This window comes from Echinops telfairi, unplaced genomic scaffold (assembly GCF_000313985.2).
Source record: "Echinops telfairi isolate 266 unplaced genomic scaffold, ASM31398v2 ScPeMD7_3533;HRSCAF=4204_0, whole genome shotgun sequence".
NCBI lineage: Eukaryota > Metazoa > Chordata > Mammalia > Afrosoricida > Tenrecidae > Echinops > Echinops telfairi.
Genome location: NW_022107431.1, coordinates 55,221,696 through 55,238,946, shown reverse-complemented (window position 1 = coordinate 55,238,946; position 17,251 = coordinate 55,221,696). Strand labels below are relative to the sequence as shown.

At 41.1% G+C, this 17,251-nt stretch overlaps 1 long non-coding RNA gene across 1 annotated transcript in view; it reads left to right on the top strand.

The window, feature by feature from the left end:
* The window catches only part of LOC123522197, a 69,594-nt gene that overhangs the window by 2,743 nt on the left and 49,600 nt on the right, over positions 1 to 17,251 (top strand). The window contains exons 3-4 of the long non-coding RNA XR_006680477.1: positions 2,818 to 2,844; positions 5,383 to 5,430. This is a non-coding gene — a long non-coding RNA (uncharacterized LOC123522197). The remainder of the gene's footprint in view (positions 1 to 2,817; positions 2,845 to 5,382; positions 5,431 to 17,251) is intronic.

The window sequence follows — 17,251 nt, the reverse complement described above, 5'->3', positions numbered from 1 at the left end:
CTCATGATCACACAGGCTGGTGTGCTTCTTCCATGTGGGCTTTGTTGCTTCTGAGCTAGATGGCCGCTTGTTTACCTTCAAGTCTTTAAGACCCTAGAGACTATATCTTTTGATAGCCGGGCTCCATCAGCTTTCTTTACCACATTTGCTTATGCACCTACTTTGTCTTCAGCAATTGTGTTGGGAAGATGAGCTTCATGGAATGCCAGTTTAATAGAACAACATATTCTTCCATTGAGGGAGTACTTGAGTGGAAGCCCAGTGTTCATCTGCTACCTTAGTACTAAACCTGTAAGTATATGAACATAGATCTATTTCCCATCCTCATATATAAATATATTTATATATGTACATGCCTTTATTTGGACCTCTATAAATTCCCTTTGCCTCCTAGCTCTTTCCTCTATTTCCTTTGACTTTCTTTTTATCTCATTATCATGCTCAGCCTTCATTTGGATTTCAGTAATTCCTCTCAGTTACATTACCCTTGATCACACCCTACCAGGCCTCCTACACCCTCCTCACCACTGATTTGGATCATTTGTTGTTCCCCTGTCCCTGGGTTTGTTAACACCACTGCCTTCTCCTCCACTTCCCCCTCTCCCATGGCCCCCGAAACTGTAGGTCCTGTTGTTTTTTCCTCCAGATTGTTCATCCAGCCTATCTTATTTAGATAGGCTTGTGGAGATAATAACATTCACAAAAACAAAACAGAGCAAAACCAAGCAACAAAAGAAAACAAAACAACAACAACAAAAGGCCAATGACAAAACAAAACAACACAACACAACAACAACAAAGAAAGGCTTGTAGTTAGTTCAAGGACTGTTTGTTGGCCTTTAGGAGTGTTTTCCTGTCGAGTCTGATGGGGTGCTAAGCCCTGGCCCCAAAGTCTATTTTCTGTATTCCCTGGGGACTTCATTGCTCTGTTCCCCTTGCTGTTTTGCCTTGGTGTGGTGGGATCATTTCGGGTGCAATTCCCACACTGTGTCTCCAGTTTATAATTTCTAAGAAATGAAATTTTCGCTTTTTCCGACCTAATTCTTACTCAACAGGATTTACTAAGGGTTTGTCTACGTCTGCGTGTGTGCCTGTGAAGATGGTCATAATCTTCTAGAATTTCCATTTAAATGGAAATAGCACTTACTCACTCGTATGTCAGCACAGATCTTGTGTGAACACATGCCTGAGCTCTTTCTTCTTCCTCCCACTCTCCAAAACGTGCTCAGACAAGTTCAACCCAGTTAAGGCCCTCTTCTTTCCATTAAGTCCCCCAAATCTGATTTTCTCTTTTTATCATAGCACTTAAATACTGATATCTCTACTGTTATCTTTTCTTTTGCCACCTATAAATAGACAGAAAACAGACAATAGTCACAATATCTTGTATCTCTCTGGTCCCAGAGCAACTATTACCATGTGAGGCACAAAGTGGGACCTGATACTTGATTGAGGGATAAAAGGAATCACATTTATCACTAAAATTTAGAATAGCACTTCAAAACTTTTTTAAAAATATGAATGCCTTTAAATAATTTACAAGGTAAAATACATACACATTTCACCATGTCAAATTATCAGTGATTCTCTTTACTCTTTGTGGAAATTTATTATTTTGTCTACAGAGGACAGGTTGTTAGTTCAAGGGAACATTTCAACATCAGGATCAGAAGAAGACTCATTAACAGCCTGTTATATACAAGCAACACAACCTGGCTTGATGAAAGCAAGCAGAACTTGAGGCACTCACTAATAAAAATCACATACTACTGCCCTCCATATGGAGTATGCCTCAACATAGAGAAAGGATGTTACTGAGGATTAAGGGGCACCTGACCAGATCCATCCAGGTCCTTGTTATTTTCAGTCACCTCGCATGTAGGAGAAAGTGCACAATGTAGAAGGAAGACAGCAGAAGAGCTGATGTACATATTTGAGTTATGATGTTGGTGGAGATTACTGAGCACATCATGAATGGACAGAAGAACAAACAAAGCTAACCTTGGAGAAGTATATCGAGATTGCACCTTAGAATAGTGAGACTTCCAGTCATGCACTTTGGGCATGTAACACAGAGGACTAACCCCTGGAGAAGAACAACAGCAACATTCTCTGAAAACTCAAAACCAACACAAAATTTAAAAAACTACAACAAAAAACACCTCATTGTCATCTAGCTGATTCCAATTGATAGTGGAACAGAGAAAGGCCCTTAATGAGATAAATTGACAGAGTGGCTACACCAATGATTTGAAACATAAAAATTTAAGGATAGTGCAGGACTGGGCATTGTTTTCTTCTGTTGAAACTAGAGTTACTAGGCATTGAAACTGACTCTAAGGAAGCTAAACAATACTTACCAAAATAAGCCATAGCACATAGTCTCACTTAGACAGATGCAGAAAGATAAAATAGAACATACATTATGGAAACAAAGAAATGCAGGGACACTCAAGACAACTATCGAACAAGTAAGATTAAGGGTTTTAGTGGCTAAACATGATTAGCTAACATTGAACCTGAAAAAAATAAATATTTAAATTGCTTTATAGCATTGTATATTCAAGGGGTGATTACCATAAAGGGATTCAGCAAAAATAGTTGTATGTTTAGTGGACCATTTATCATTTTACTTTTTAAAAAAACAATCTAATATACTTTAAAGAAAATGTATTGAGCTCTCTCTCTAAAAAAAACAAAACAAAAACGAGATCTTCAAAAGTCCTAAAATGAACAATGTCTGAATGACAGTTTCTGAAGTTATAGAAAGAAAGGTACACTTAATTAATGTAGTCGTTATTTCTCTGTTCCTAACAGCTGCAAGTGAAAAACAAGTGAAAGCAAGTAAGTTGAGTAAAACTTAAAAAAAAAACACCTCTAATTTCTCAGTTTTCTCATTCTCATTTTCCACTATGGAAAATGCTAAGGTGAATTTGCCAATGGCTCCCTTGCATGTGTGTCTGCTTATTGGAATGATACATGAAATAATTCATCTAGCTCTTCTTTGTCAGTTTTAATTTTTATTTATTTTATTGTATTCTCTGTCAATTTTATATTACTAAAATTTATCTGTAAAGATTTCATTTGTACATGAGAGTCCAGATTAAGACCTCTTTTTGAGTTGTGTATGTGTACTGTTTTCTGCTTTGTAGAGTGATAAGTATTCTCTTCAATGTCTTAAACACATCTTACTTAATTTCCCTCATGCTTAATCACCTGATCAGATCATTAGGCAACATGATTTGTCTACTTTGAAAATTTTTGTGCCTTTAATGAAATTTAAGCCCCCACCAGTTTTATTAACTATGACTCTTATAAATGCTATAATATCCATTTATGACTTAGATCATCAGATATGGAATATTGACTTTAATCAGAACATACTATGACATTTGAATCAATAGTAGCTCTAACATTATTATAATGGAGAAACATGAATTTCACTCGGTGCTTGTTTATTTGATGAAGTACCTGACAAATTGTCATTAACACAAATTATTTTAGGCCTGATAACAAATATCAGATTTTAAGGAGAAAATGTTTTAGCTTCTCTGTGTTTTACAAATTGGATTTGTGATCAAATCTGAAATCCATGCATGATACAATATGCTCATATTTTTAGTTCAGTTAGATCATAAGCTTCATTAATGATCATACTACCATATAAAAAGTGTGTGCTTTATACTGGAAACATAACAAAAATTTGTCAAGAATGTCTTTTTAAAATGTGCTAAAGTTGAACGTTTTCTCATAGGCACAGACACTGTGAAAGATTTAACAGGAATCTAATGTTCCATTTATAGCTCCAAGATAGTTTTAAGTTGAATGTAAAACTGATTGAAACTCTATATTATGCAGTCTTGTGTATGCTAATACTTTGTGGTACATAATCAAGAAAAAATATAAAACAGAACTGATAATCTTCCAGCACTACTAGGGAACCTTCCATTTGAAGATCCATCTGAGATTGAACATTTTCCCCCTAGAAAAAATGCAGTGTATAGATAAAAATATTCATTTCAAATTTTAGAAGATCTAAGTTCTGCTATCTCTAAGACATACTATCCAATCAGCGTTTGAAGAAATCAGCATCTTTTGCAGGAAATTAGCTGGCAAATTAAATTCAAAATCATGCTCAATGCAAGATGAAAGTTTTAAGAGCTGATATTCAACTGCACACATAGTAATTTAGACTTGACATCTACATTATCCTTCAATGCACATGGCTACCGGAAATTAATTCCCGAATAGCTAAAATTCTTGATCAATAATGTAATCAGATATTTCTCCAGTTAACAATGGTTTGCAGTTTTATTAGACAAAGAAATAGTAAACTGAATAATGTCTATACAGTTGCTGTAACTTGTAATGCCTAAAGTGAAATTAGCAGGATATGTACTTGAAAATATAGAGAGAACCTATATAAGCCAAATACAAACTTATCAGCCTCGAGTTGATTCCAATGCATAATGGTCCTGTTTAGGATGTCAGAGAGACTGGAAGTCTTTTCAAGAGCAGACAGCATCATCTTACTCCCACAGTGTACCAACACTGGATTTGAACTGTTGGCCCACAGAGCCATCAGGGCTTCTTTAAACTATGTATATAGTATGGTAACATATATTTGTATACATAACTTGTAGATTCAGAATATAATTTTTATATGATGTTAGAATAAGAGATCAAAGAAGAATGAAGTTGATAGGTAGATTAGCATAAACAAAACATCTGTCCAATTCAGGGTCTGGCATTGATTTGCTCTTTTCTAGGTTCTGTGGCTCTAAGTTGAAACCAGCTCAATGGCATCATAGATAATTCTATGCTATTGAATTAAAAAGCATACGTGCATTTGATAAGATTACACCAAACTCATGGAAAAAATAAAAGGTGACTATTATTAGCACTGAATTAATGAAATAACTAGAAGGTTGATTGAGCTCATTGTATTAAACTATTTGCTCAAAACCAACCAAAATTACATAAGGAAAATATCGAAAGACACATTTGTGCTTAGGGGTTGTGTTAATTCAGGACATAGGTGCTCCTGGTGTCTATGAAGTGGACGAAAATGGAAGCTCTTTAGGTTCAGTGTTGTAGATCAAACCACCCTGGGTGATGACTGCTACTTATTTGCATGTGCAATTTAACATCACAGCATTGTATCTTAGATGAAAATGTCTCTATTGTTATTAAGGAAAGTTTTGGGGTTTTAGAAAGTTAGAGAACATTATAGTTTGGCTGTCTCTGCTGGCTTTGCTCTTAGGTGCTGGAAACAGTTAGTCTTTTAGGCAGTTTTAGTCTTACCTGACTTACAATACTATGAGGTATTGATCTGGCATATCTGGTATTCATTTCTCATCCTTTTAATATCTGAATTTGCAGAAACTGAACGAACCAAAGAAGAGGTTGGGGCTGCCCCTACTACAAAAGGTAACTGCAGCTTAAAGAAAGATATCTTATGGTTATGTCTCGTTTCTGCTAGGATTTCTGCTTTACTGTGTTGTTTAGTGCTTATAGGAGAGCTTTATAAGTATACATTGATTTCACTGTTTCATTGATTTCAAAAACAAAGCTACCTTGCACAAGATTTATAGTTTTATGTTAATGAAGTTTTGTCCTTAGTAGTCGAGTGCCAATAGCTCTATTTCTTTAGAGTCATAAATTAAAGCTACTAGTTAGAGTCAAATTACAAATTGGGCTTTGAAAAATTGAAGAAATGCACTTGTATTAAACGCAATAGAACCCCAATCATCTGAAGAGAATTTAAATTCAATTAACTTACCACAGGATGTCAGGGTGAAAAAACAAGACTCTGACTCATTGAATCTACACAGGCAATGATCCTTCATGAAGAATTAGTATCAAATATAAGAAATGTTGACTTAGGAACACTGAACTTGAAGAAACATTTTGGAGTTTACAAAACAATTTCTCTTCTCATATCTAATCTGAAGACCACTTATTTTACTCTGTCTTCTGTTAAGGGGTATTACTAAAAATATTTAAGCATCAATATCCTTTAAAACAATCATAATGATAAAAGGTTTAAATCATATAAAATTGAAATAAACTGGAAGAATTTTTCAATTTATCATACCCTTTCACAAATGAAATAACTAAGAATCTAATATTCTAAGAAGTTTCCCCAGAAACAGATTAGGAACCCCAGCCCTTGTGGTGTGGTGAGTTAGGAGTTGGGCTGTTAACTGAATGGTCAGGGGTTCAAAACCACCAGCAGCTGCACATGAGTAAGATGAGGCTGACTGCTCAGAAAACACATATAGGATAACTATGAATAAGGATTGACTCAATGGCAGAGTGTTTTTGGTTGTTTTGTGTGTATTTTTTTCTTTTTCTTTATTTTTAACCTCAGCACACACTCACTTGCCCACCAATATCTAAACACTCTTCACCCCAAGAACAGATTTTATCAAGGTGCTTTATAAAGAAAACATAGGAGCTTACCATTGAGTTAATTCCAATCCTTTGTAAACGATGGATGTCAGGAGAGACCAGTCCCTGAAGAAGGACATCCTACTTGCGAAGAGTCTCATTTTATTTTCCATGAGTTGTTCTGGTTTGGATCCAACTTGATGGTCCCTAACCACAGCAACATGGATGTCAGAACAGCACTGTGTTTCATAGTTTTTATTGACGAACAGCCAAGTATATTGAACATGTGCATCAATCAGGTACCCCTATATGTGAACAGAAAGAGTAATGCTAATTAATGTATTACATTTATAAGTAGGTCCCTGGTTGGCATCGTTTTTGCTCAACTACTAACTAAAACATGTAGTTGCGTCCACCCAGCAACACTGAGGAAGAAAGACCTGGTGATGTACTGCCGTTAAGATGATCTCCATTGGAAATCTTGTGGATTGCAATGTGTCTGCTCTAACACACATGAAATTTCCACAAGTCAGATCAGCTTATTGCTACACACACACACACACACACACACACACACACACACACTGCCATAGAGTCAGTTCTGACCCACAGCAACCACACAACAGTAAGAAAGACTGCCCAGTCCGGCACCATCCCCACAATTTTTCCTGTGATTTACCAGCCACTGTGTGAATCCATCTTTTGGGAGCCTTCTTCCCTTTCGCTGCTAGCTCTGTTACTAAACATGATGTCCTTCTCCATTGACTGATTCCATATGACATGTCCAAAATAAATGAGATGATGTCTTGTCATCTTTGCCACTAAGGAGCACGCTGGCTACACGTCTTCCAAGGCATCTTTGCTTGTGTTTAGCAGTCCATGGCGATATTCTTCATCAGCACCACAATTCGGATGAATCTATTCTTCTCAGCTCTTCCTTATTCAATGTCCAACGTTCAAAGGTATATGCAGCAATAAAAAATATCATGGTTTGGGTCACAGGCACCTTAATCTTCCAAGTGACATAATTGCCTTTCGATGCTCCAAAGAGATCTTGTCTGGCAGATTTTAGCCAATGCAACATTGGTTTCTTGGCTGCTGGCTCCATGAGCAGTGATTGTGGATCCAAGCAAGACAAATTCTTAACAACTTCCACCTTTTCTCAATTTATCAGTTGTGATGATTGTAATCTTCTTTGCATTGATTTGTAATCCATTCTGAAGGCTGCAATTCTTGATCTTCATTATTAGTAAGTGATTTAAGTCTTTTAATTTCAGCAAGCAAGGTTGTTTCATCTGCATACCACAGGTTGTTACTAAGCCTTCTTCCTCTCCTGATGACACACTCTTCTTCATATTATCCAGTCTCTCTGATGATTTGTTCAGTATACAGATTGAATAAGTATGGTGAGAGAATGCTAACCTGACTCCCACTTTTCCTGATTTTAAACCTGATTTTATCTTGTTCTATTTGCACAACTGCCTCTTGATCCGTGTATAGATTCCACATGAGCGCAATGACGTGTTCTGGAGTTCCCATTCTTCCCAAGGTTATCCATAGGTGTTTATGATCCACACACTTGAATGCCTTGGCATAATCAATAAAACATTAGAAAACATCTTTCTGTTATCTGCCTTCAGCCAAGATCCATCTGACATCAGAGATATCCCTTGTTCCACATCCTCTTCTGACTCCAGCAGGAATATCTGACAGTCCCTGCCAAGGTTGTGTTGCAACCATTTTGGATGATCTTCAGAAATTCTTTACTTGCATGCGATATCAAGTACAGTTAAAAAAAACAATTGAACATTCTGTTGGATGCTCTTTCTTTGAAATGTGTACAAATATCGATAACTTACAGACAATTGAACTATTAGCTGTCTTCCAAATTTCCTGGAATAGACCAGTAAATGCCTCCTGTGTTTCATCATCAGCCTGCTGAAACTGTTTCCACTAATGCTTTCAGTGGGCTTCTGTCTTCAGCGCTATTAGCTGCAGCTCATAGACTACACCCAGAAATGGTGGAATGTCAGGCAAGTACAGTGAGTCACTGTAGTCTTTCCATCTTTCTTTCTTTCTTTTTGATGCTTAGTTCATTGCTCAATATTTACCCCTAGAATCTGTCAATCCTTCAACTCAAGGCCTCAGTTTTTTCCTGAGCTCTTTCTGTTTTAGATCTTCTAAGCACGTTCTTCCCATTTGATTTTCTAATTGCAGGTCTTTGCACGTCATGATAAATATTACTTCACCTTCTCAAGCTGCCCTTTGTTCCGTTCAGCTCCTTGACGTCATCGTTTCTTCCATTTCCCGTGTCTACTCTATAATTAAGAGAAAGTTTCAGAAGCTCTTCTCACACTGGCTTTAGTCATTTTCGTTCTTTCTTGTCTTTTTAATGATGCTTTGAGAAAGCAGATCCTCCTCAGTCACATTTCAAGGCCTTCTGGCCCAAAGGGCCCATCCTCTGGTACCATCTCTGACAATGGTCTGCTTCGGTTCATTACTCCTCAATAATCTGACAATGCTTCCATGACACGGGCGTGTTGGCAGTGGCTAGTATCTCTGGGTTGGACAGTGGTTCCTTCTTAGTCTGTTCTTACTCTGTAAGGTCTGTGGAACCCTGTTCACTTTGGGTGATGCTGCTGGCATTTGAAATACCAGTGACATAGCTTCCCAACATCACAGGAAGACAAAAGCCACCATAGTATGACAAACTGACAGATAAGTGGTACACAAACAGACACATACACATACATGATATATATTGTGAGAAGACAGGAGCAATTGGATAGTGAATGCTTATAGAAAAATAAAAATTGTAATTATAAGATAATAATAAATTAACAGCACTAATCTATAGTTATAGGAAAAGAGTTATGCTGGCATCAGTAGGTTACATGTTGGGCTGCTAACGGCAAGGTTGACAGATTGAAAACACGAGCTGCTCCACAGGAGAAAGATGAGGCTTTCTACTCCCGTAAAGAGTTACAGTCTTGGAAATATATAGGGGTAATTCTATAGACTTGTCCTATAGGCTCTCTATGAGTTGGAATTGACTCAATGTCAGTAACCTTGTTGTTGGTTTCGCAAGTTGTAAAAATTAATAGATGCATATTTCATATGACATCACTGTATTCATTATTCTGAAATTACAATGCACAGGAATACATTTGTATTCTAGGTAATTATTTTCTTAATAACCTAAAGATATTGATGCCTGGTTTTGATAATAGAATCATATTTCATTTATTCTAATCTATATCTATTATAAATAATTTTAAGCTTGTTTTTAAGTCATATTTTCTTTAGCAATATATTATTTCATTATAAATATCATTTCTCTAATTTACATTTGTCTTTCATTTGTAGCTTTAAAATTGTTCTCTTTCTTACTCAACATATTTCTATGGACCATACTCTACATATAAAATTAAGGAAAAGATTAAAGGATAGTATGGCTTTGAGCATTTAAAGTATTGAAAGAATATTATGCTGTATGTGCTTTAATTATTTTGATATCAAATAAAAGTTTTCTACACTTGATCTTAGCCAAGAGGCCAATAAGCGAAGACATAAAAGTTTCCTACATAACCACAGGTCAACGTTGAAACCCATCCTAAATTTAATGAAATTATCAAAAGTTCTAAAACCGCCCTGACCTGAAACAATTAGAAAATACTTTTGATTTCAGGTGACTCTAAGTTAAGTGTAACAGGTAGGGTTTTGTTATGTGACAATACATGGGTACTCTATGTTTGGCAGAAGTAACAAGAACAATTCAAGGCAGTGGAAAAGATAGAGTTGATCTCATGAGCAATACAGAAGTGAATGAAAATTTCTAAGTATGATAATTACCGTAAGGTAATCGAGAGGCACCAGAAACCAAATCAGCCGAATTAGAACAAACAGCTTTGGTGAAGTCCCACGGTCCACAGTGTCCAGGCCAAGGGAGTCACACCCCAGGCTACAGGGGTGGTACTTATATGGCCAGGGAACATGTGACTGGGCTGTCTTGAGTCCATATAAGGTAAAGTAGTCAGGAATTGGGAGATACAGGTATGTCTGGGTTTCTGAAATGTAAGGTGTCTTCCTGGTTCCGCGAGTTTTCGTGTCAGGTGCAGAGTGGCGGGCCGAGAACAAAGCAGACATTGAGCCAAACAGGCCATGCCTGGTGTGGGCACTGAGCCAAATGGTCCTTGCCGGGTGCAGAGCAGAAGGTCAAGAATAAAGCGGGCCATTAGCCAGCTCTGGTCAGCTCCGCAGGTGTGTGTGGGAGATTCAATGTCACTCACTGCTAGTTGTTTCAGCTAGCTCTGGTCAGCTCCGCACGAGTGGGGGAGATTTAAGGTCAATTGCCGCTAGAAGACGGCCTGGTATTGATCCAGCCATACATTCCCAACTCTTTGGTGATAGGGGCGATGACTCTTCTGGCTACTTCTTGTGGGTACTGGGATGACGTGGAGGGGCTTATGGGTTGGGAATGTTTGGCTCCTGTGGGAGAGGACTGTAAGGGTGTAATAACATTTGATTAACGACAACACAAGAAATTTTTTGCATTCGGTTGTGAACAAAGTTTAGCAAACAGGGTGCCAGAAGTAGCAGAGTGCAGATGGTTATAAGAGGGGTTAATAAGGGAGCAACCCAACTGATGAATGGATTAGATCACCAACCTCCTTGTTGGACGCCAGAGGTCTGACCAGATAGCTTTTTTGGTTTTTTTTCTCCAACTTACGAAGTTTGTTTATCGTGGTTTACACCAACCTGGATTCATTAACGTAATAGTAACACGTTTTATTCAAGTATATACACGTTCACCTTTATCAGCCGTTAAGAGGTCTAGGGCCTTTTTGTTTTGTAAGGCTACTTGGGTTAGGGATTTTATTTGGTGCTGATAGAGATTTAAAGATAATGCAGTGTTTTTTAATTGCCGCTTGCAGTTTGGTGGACCATCTTTGTGAAGAGCTCAGAGAGTGGGATAGGGCTTCTGCCCCAATTCCTGAGCCAACCAAGGAAGAGGCTACCGCTAAACCAACCATGACAGGGAGGAACACTGCCCTTGTGTGTCTGGTGGTGCCATGGGAAGGATTTTGCAGAGCATTTACCTCAGGGACTGTGTACATAGTTAGCTGGTGAACCAGGGTGTCTGGTATACATAGATGGGATGGGAAAGGAGTGGAAAGGGTTTTTGTCAGGGTGCCATTGCACCAAAGAAATCTGCCTGTGGGGGGGGATTGAGGGGGAAAGTGAGGTTAATTTTGGTGTTGTTACAACCTTGTTCCAGGATGGAATAGCGAAATAGCCATTTTTTAGCAGTGGGTGTGGGACAGGGGAACTAAGGGGTCTGTTTTTTCCATGCAGTTAAATTTAAGATTGAAGTAAAGGTACTGCTGCCAGAGGAGACCTATGGAGGGCAGCACAAAGGAAACAAGAGGAAAGATTGACCAGGCTGGAATTGTTAAGAAGGGCTGCCCCTTCTTGGATAACAGTGAGCCAAGAAAAAGGTTTTTCCTTGGACCTCTGTCCTGTAACCTGTTCTTGAAGTTTTTGTTGGGCCTTTTGAATTAGCCTTTTGATCAGCCAGCCAGTGCGTATGTAAGTACGATAGCTATATATAGATTGATAAGGGTAAGAGGAACCCGGATACCAGTAGATTTTTTCTGTGACATTTTTTTGCCAACCAGTGTCCCATGGGTCAGGGATGTTGATGCAAAAAGTACCGTTATGATGGTTACTGGTGAGAAGATACCTTTGTTTCTGCTTTCCTTACAGATCCATTTGGTATTTGTGCATTATGCAGGAATTCCATGGGCAACCTCCATTTTTTTTTTACCCGTTTAGTGCTGCAACCACTAGATTTGGTTTTGTCATACAGGAAACAAAGGAGGGGGTGGGACCACATTGGGGGAATGCAGTGAAAGATTTTACAGGAACCCACACCAGAGACTGGCAGCCTTCAGGCTGACAATACTTTTTGCCTATAACCTGTGAATGGGTTCCCGAATCATCAGCCCTGGTTTCGGTAACTATGAACTGCCATTGGTGGCTGGGTGACTGCATTTCCATGTACTGCATTTCCGTGTTTATGGAAGTCAGCAACCGAAAAGGAAAAAACAGGAACAAATTGCAACATAACTGAGCCCCAAACAGACCTTTTGACCAGTGATTCAATTGGCCGGAGCGGTTGCTGCAAGGCTTATTCCAAAAATATATAAGAAGGGGATAAAAAATAAAAAGAGAGGAGGCATGCCGAAATCATTTAGGGGGTGGTTTTAGTTAGGCTGGGTGAAATTAGACCGATGAGGTTAGAAGTTTACTTGTTTTAAGTGGGTTTGGGTTGCAGGGGTGCTTGCTTGACCTGCAGATGATACCACCCCATCAGTTATACCAGTTTGACTGCCGATGGGGTAGTGAGTATTACAGTGTACGGTCCTTTTCACCATGTCTGGAGTCCAGGGCTAGGCACAGGACAAGGTTTTACTAGGACCTGGTTTCCTGGGGAGGGGTTAAAGGTTGGGTGCCCAGAAGAGGTGTCTTCCACATCTGGAAGGTGTTGGTCTGTGTAGGACCTGAGTAAATTGCAGAGCAAAGATAGAGTGGGTAAGCAAGCTGAGAGCAGAGTTTTATTCTGAGGCAGAGAATAATTTAGGACAAATGGACGGCTGTACAGAATTTTAAACGGGCCAAGACCCCTGGGCTCCCTGGGGGAAGCCCGGAGGCGGGTTAAGGCAACAGAGAGGAGATCTGGCCAAGAGAGGCAGACCTTTAAGGAGAGCTTATTTAACTGGGACTTTATAAGTCTGTTGGCACGCTTAACCTTGCCTGACGACTGGGGGAAATAAGGAATATGTAGTTTTCAATTCACTCCCAGGGCATCTAAGACCTGTTGGGACACCTGCAAAGTGAAGGTTGGGCCATTGCCATACTGGATAGAGTGTGGAAGGCCAAACCTAAGGATTATAAATTCCAGGAGAATTTGAGCAACAACATTTGCTGTCTCCTAGCTGTTAGGGAATGAATGCTTCAATCCACCCTGAAAAGGTATTCACCAAAGTTAACAAATATTTAAGATGTTTATGTTTAGGCATGTGCATAAAATTAATTGTCCAGTTCTCACCGGGGAGGTGCCCATGGAATTGGTGGTGGTTTTTTGGAAGCTGAATATTGCTCTGGGAAGAGCTACTGGCCCCAGGGTGGTTACAGAGGCAAAAAGGAGACAGGAAGCGTGAGGCTGCTGAGGTATTAAGGAAATAGAGGCTTTAAGGCCTTGTAAAATGTCTTGTCTGAGCAATGGAACAGGATTATTAGGAATGGATGGGAGAAAGGGTATTGGTTTAAGACGCAGGGCAAGAGGAGGTTTTGTTGGGTGTTGAGGAGGTGCCATCAATCCCCATTACAGTGACCGTGGAAGGGAGACTACGCCCGGCATAGGAAGGAAGGACAGAAAAGCCCCCGTATCCAATAAAAAGGAGGTGGACTTACCCACTACCTGAATGGCGAACCTGGGCTTGGCTAGGGTTATTGGGGTGTCGAGTGCAGGCATCTTCAGTCTTCTTCAGCAAGCCCCAGAAGCTCACCAGCCGGGAAGGCCTGTGATGAGGCTCCAGCTGACCCCGGCTGCTGGGACAGCTGGGGGAAGCCTGCTAGGGGACAGTCAGACTTCAAGTGCCCTTTCAGGCGGCACACCGGGCACAGCTTGGTGGGGGGTTGGGAGCTTGGGCATTTGCGGGGCCAATGTCCGTCTTTACCGCATTTAAAACAAGCCCCCGGCAGGGCTGCATCCCATTTCGTGTGAGGATCTTTTGGCCCCTCCCCTGCCAGCCTCAGGGCAGCAAACAGAGCCTGGGTTGCAGGGCCACCCTTTGTTGTAATTTGGACTGTCCTGGGCTGATTCAGCCACTTCTTTCCGGGCGTAGGCCGTTTTTACCAGATCTTGTAATGGGGTTTGTGGTCCCTCCTCTGCTTTTTAAAAGTTTTATTATATCTGGAGTTGACTGAGAGATAAAGTGGAATGCCAAATCAGCTGTCCTGGCAGGGGTCTGGGGGTCCAGTTTTGTAAATTGGGTCAGGGCCTCCTGGATGCGGTTTAGGAAAAGGGCAGGATTTTATTCTTCCACTGTATTACCTCTTTAAGTTTTTCAAAGTTGATTATTTTAAGAGAGTTATAGTTACTCCCGCTATTTATCTGTACTTTTTTTACTTTCAGAGTACTGGGCAGAAATCACATTAAGTCAACACCCACCGCAGGCCTTTGTGATGCTTTGTTTTAATTAACTGGTCTGTACCAGTTTTAAGTCGCCTGCTAGGCGCACGCTGAGGCTGGAGTCACCGCCGTTTTGTTTTGTTTTTTTTCATGCCCGGGGCATTCCCACCCGGCCAGCTCCCACGGTCCTCTCCATCCCTGTCCGCTCCCATGCGGCTCCTTCTTTTCCTTTGGTGGGGTTTGGGGATGCCCCGCGTTGGGATGAGGCAGGTGGCGGGTTGTGGGATGAGGAGGGGAAGGAATCCGCCGCAGGGTCACGCTCCTGGGGAGCTGGCAGGGCCACGAGCCGGGTCCTTCCAGCTTCGTGCCCCAGTCCTTACAGCTTGCCAAATTCCATAACCTACATTGTTTTAACATGCCAGAGGCTGTTCACCTTGGAGACCTGCAGCGGATTGGGTACGGTGTGGCGCGAGATTTACACTGCTGGAACTGCGATACTTTTTAAGTTGCTTTTTGATTTGGGACAGGTCTTGGAGAGAAAATGGAACATGGACTTGTACCCCATCCTCAGCCCCTGTTACTTTCCTAAGAGGCAGGAGGTGGGAACGTGTATGCACTGACACAGGAGAGGAGATAGAGGGGACCGAGGGTGGTGAAATGGGCAGGACCAGAGCTGAGGGCTGGAGCTGTCCAGCAGCCGCGTGGGGAAGATGATAGATAGCAAAGCAAGGGAGAGTTGTGTGCATAGGGCAGCAGAAGCTGATTAGGAATCGGTCGAGGTGGGAGACCTAGAGTGGCTCTTCAGTAAGTGCAGAGGATGGTGCTAGGGTATGGTAGGGAAAGTCGGGTTATTTTCAAGTTTTGATTTCACCGCCATGCTTTTTTCAGTTGATTTAGCTAAAAGGACCTGTGAGGTAGAACACTGGACGCTTAGTGATGGGTGGGCTCAGAGATTCCAGAAAACCTGAATGTACGGAAACTCCTACCATTTTCCTGAGCAGTGGCAAAAATTGTTCACGTCAGTGAGGGTGCCAAAATTAAAAGTGCTTTCGGAGGGCCACCTAGACTGATTGTCTAAGGGCTATTGAGGCCACTCGTTGGTACACAGAAAGATTAGCCTTTTTTTAATGGAGGCTTTGGAAAATTTTAATTTGGAGAAATTTAGGAGGAGATAGCCCAAGGGGGTCTTAGAATTAGTTTTGGACTTGGTATTGCCCATGATGCCTCAACACCCCAGAGAGTTATCCCCTAATACAAGGCGCCCTCTCCCCCCGCCCCCACCATGTTAGTGAAACCTCTAAATGGAGGTGGTCCCCTGCTAGTGGGACGTCTCCCAGGTCCCAGGGTCCTGAATGGAAACGGACAGCTGTCCCTGGTACAGCTGCAACACAGGACAAGTAGGCTCGGATGGAGAGGTGGCAGGGCAAGACTTACCTGAGTCCAAAACGGATTGTGCCATTCTTGACCGCCAAGGTTCAGTTGTAGAAGAGTCCCTTGGGGGAGCCTGGCCCCTGACCACCAAGGTGGTCGGGTGTCGGCAGCAATGTAAAGTAGTCGAGAGGTACCAGGATCCAAATCAGTTGAATTAGAACAAACAGGCTTTATTGGGGAGAAAAACCCAGCCTGGGCAAAGTCCCACAGTCGACAGTGTCCAAGCTGAGGGAGTCACACCCCAGGCTACAGGGGTGGTGCTTATATGGCCAGGGAACATATGACTGGGCTGTCTTGAATCCATATAAGTAAAGTAGTCAGGGATTTGGAGATACAGGTATGTCCGGGTTTTTGGAATGTAAGGTGTCTTCCTGGTTCCGGGTGTATTTGTATCGGGTACAGAGTGACGGGCCAAGAACAAAGTGGGCACTGAGCCAAACGGGCCATGCCATGTGCGGGCACTGAGCCAAACAGGCCTTGCTGGGTGCAGAGCAGCGGGTTGAGAATAAAGCGGGCTATCAGCCAGCTCTGGTCAGCTCAGCAGGTGTGTGTGTGAGATTCAAGGTCACTCGCGGCTAGTTGTTTCAGCTAGCTCTGGTCAGCTCCACAGAGGTGGGGGAGATTTAAGGTCACTTGCTGCTTGAAGCCGGCCTGGTATTGATCCGACCATACAATTACTTTGAGACCTTTCTTGCAGCAGGGTGAAAATTTGCAGAAGGGAAGAGAAGAGGAACAGTTAGACATATGCAGGCTTGTGAGGACATTCTCACAATAACCCCAGTGGAAAATGCTAGAAGATGAACCAGCATATCAGAGGAGCCCTGCTGGGGCCCTCTCATTCACCAGAACGTTCAAATGCAGCAGCCTCTCCACAGGACAATGCTGGGACGGTCTGCTTCCATCAGACATCCTGTGAGAAGCCCACGCTTTGTCCCACAGGATTACTAGGAAATGAAAAGGACTGTGGGTTTGAGATTTCTGTTTTGTTTGAGTTAACACTTTGACAGAAGGATCTTCGATGGGATTTGATACTTCGTCAGCATTGGAAGGGCAAACGTGATAAATCCATTAAAGGCAAACATTTCAGAATAATATGTTGTAGAATGTCAATATAAATGGTTATTTGTATTTCCAACACACTTATGATAAAAGTGTCAAAAACACAATCCATACATACATCGTGTAAAGCACATTTGTACATTTATTGCCCTCATAATTCTCAAAACATTT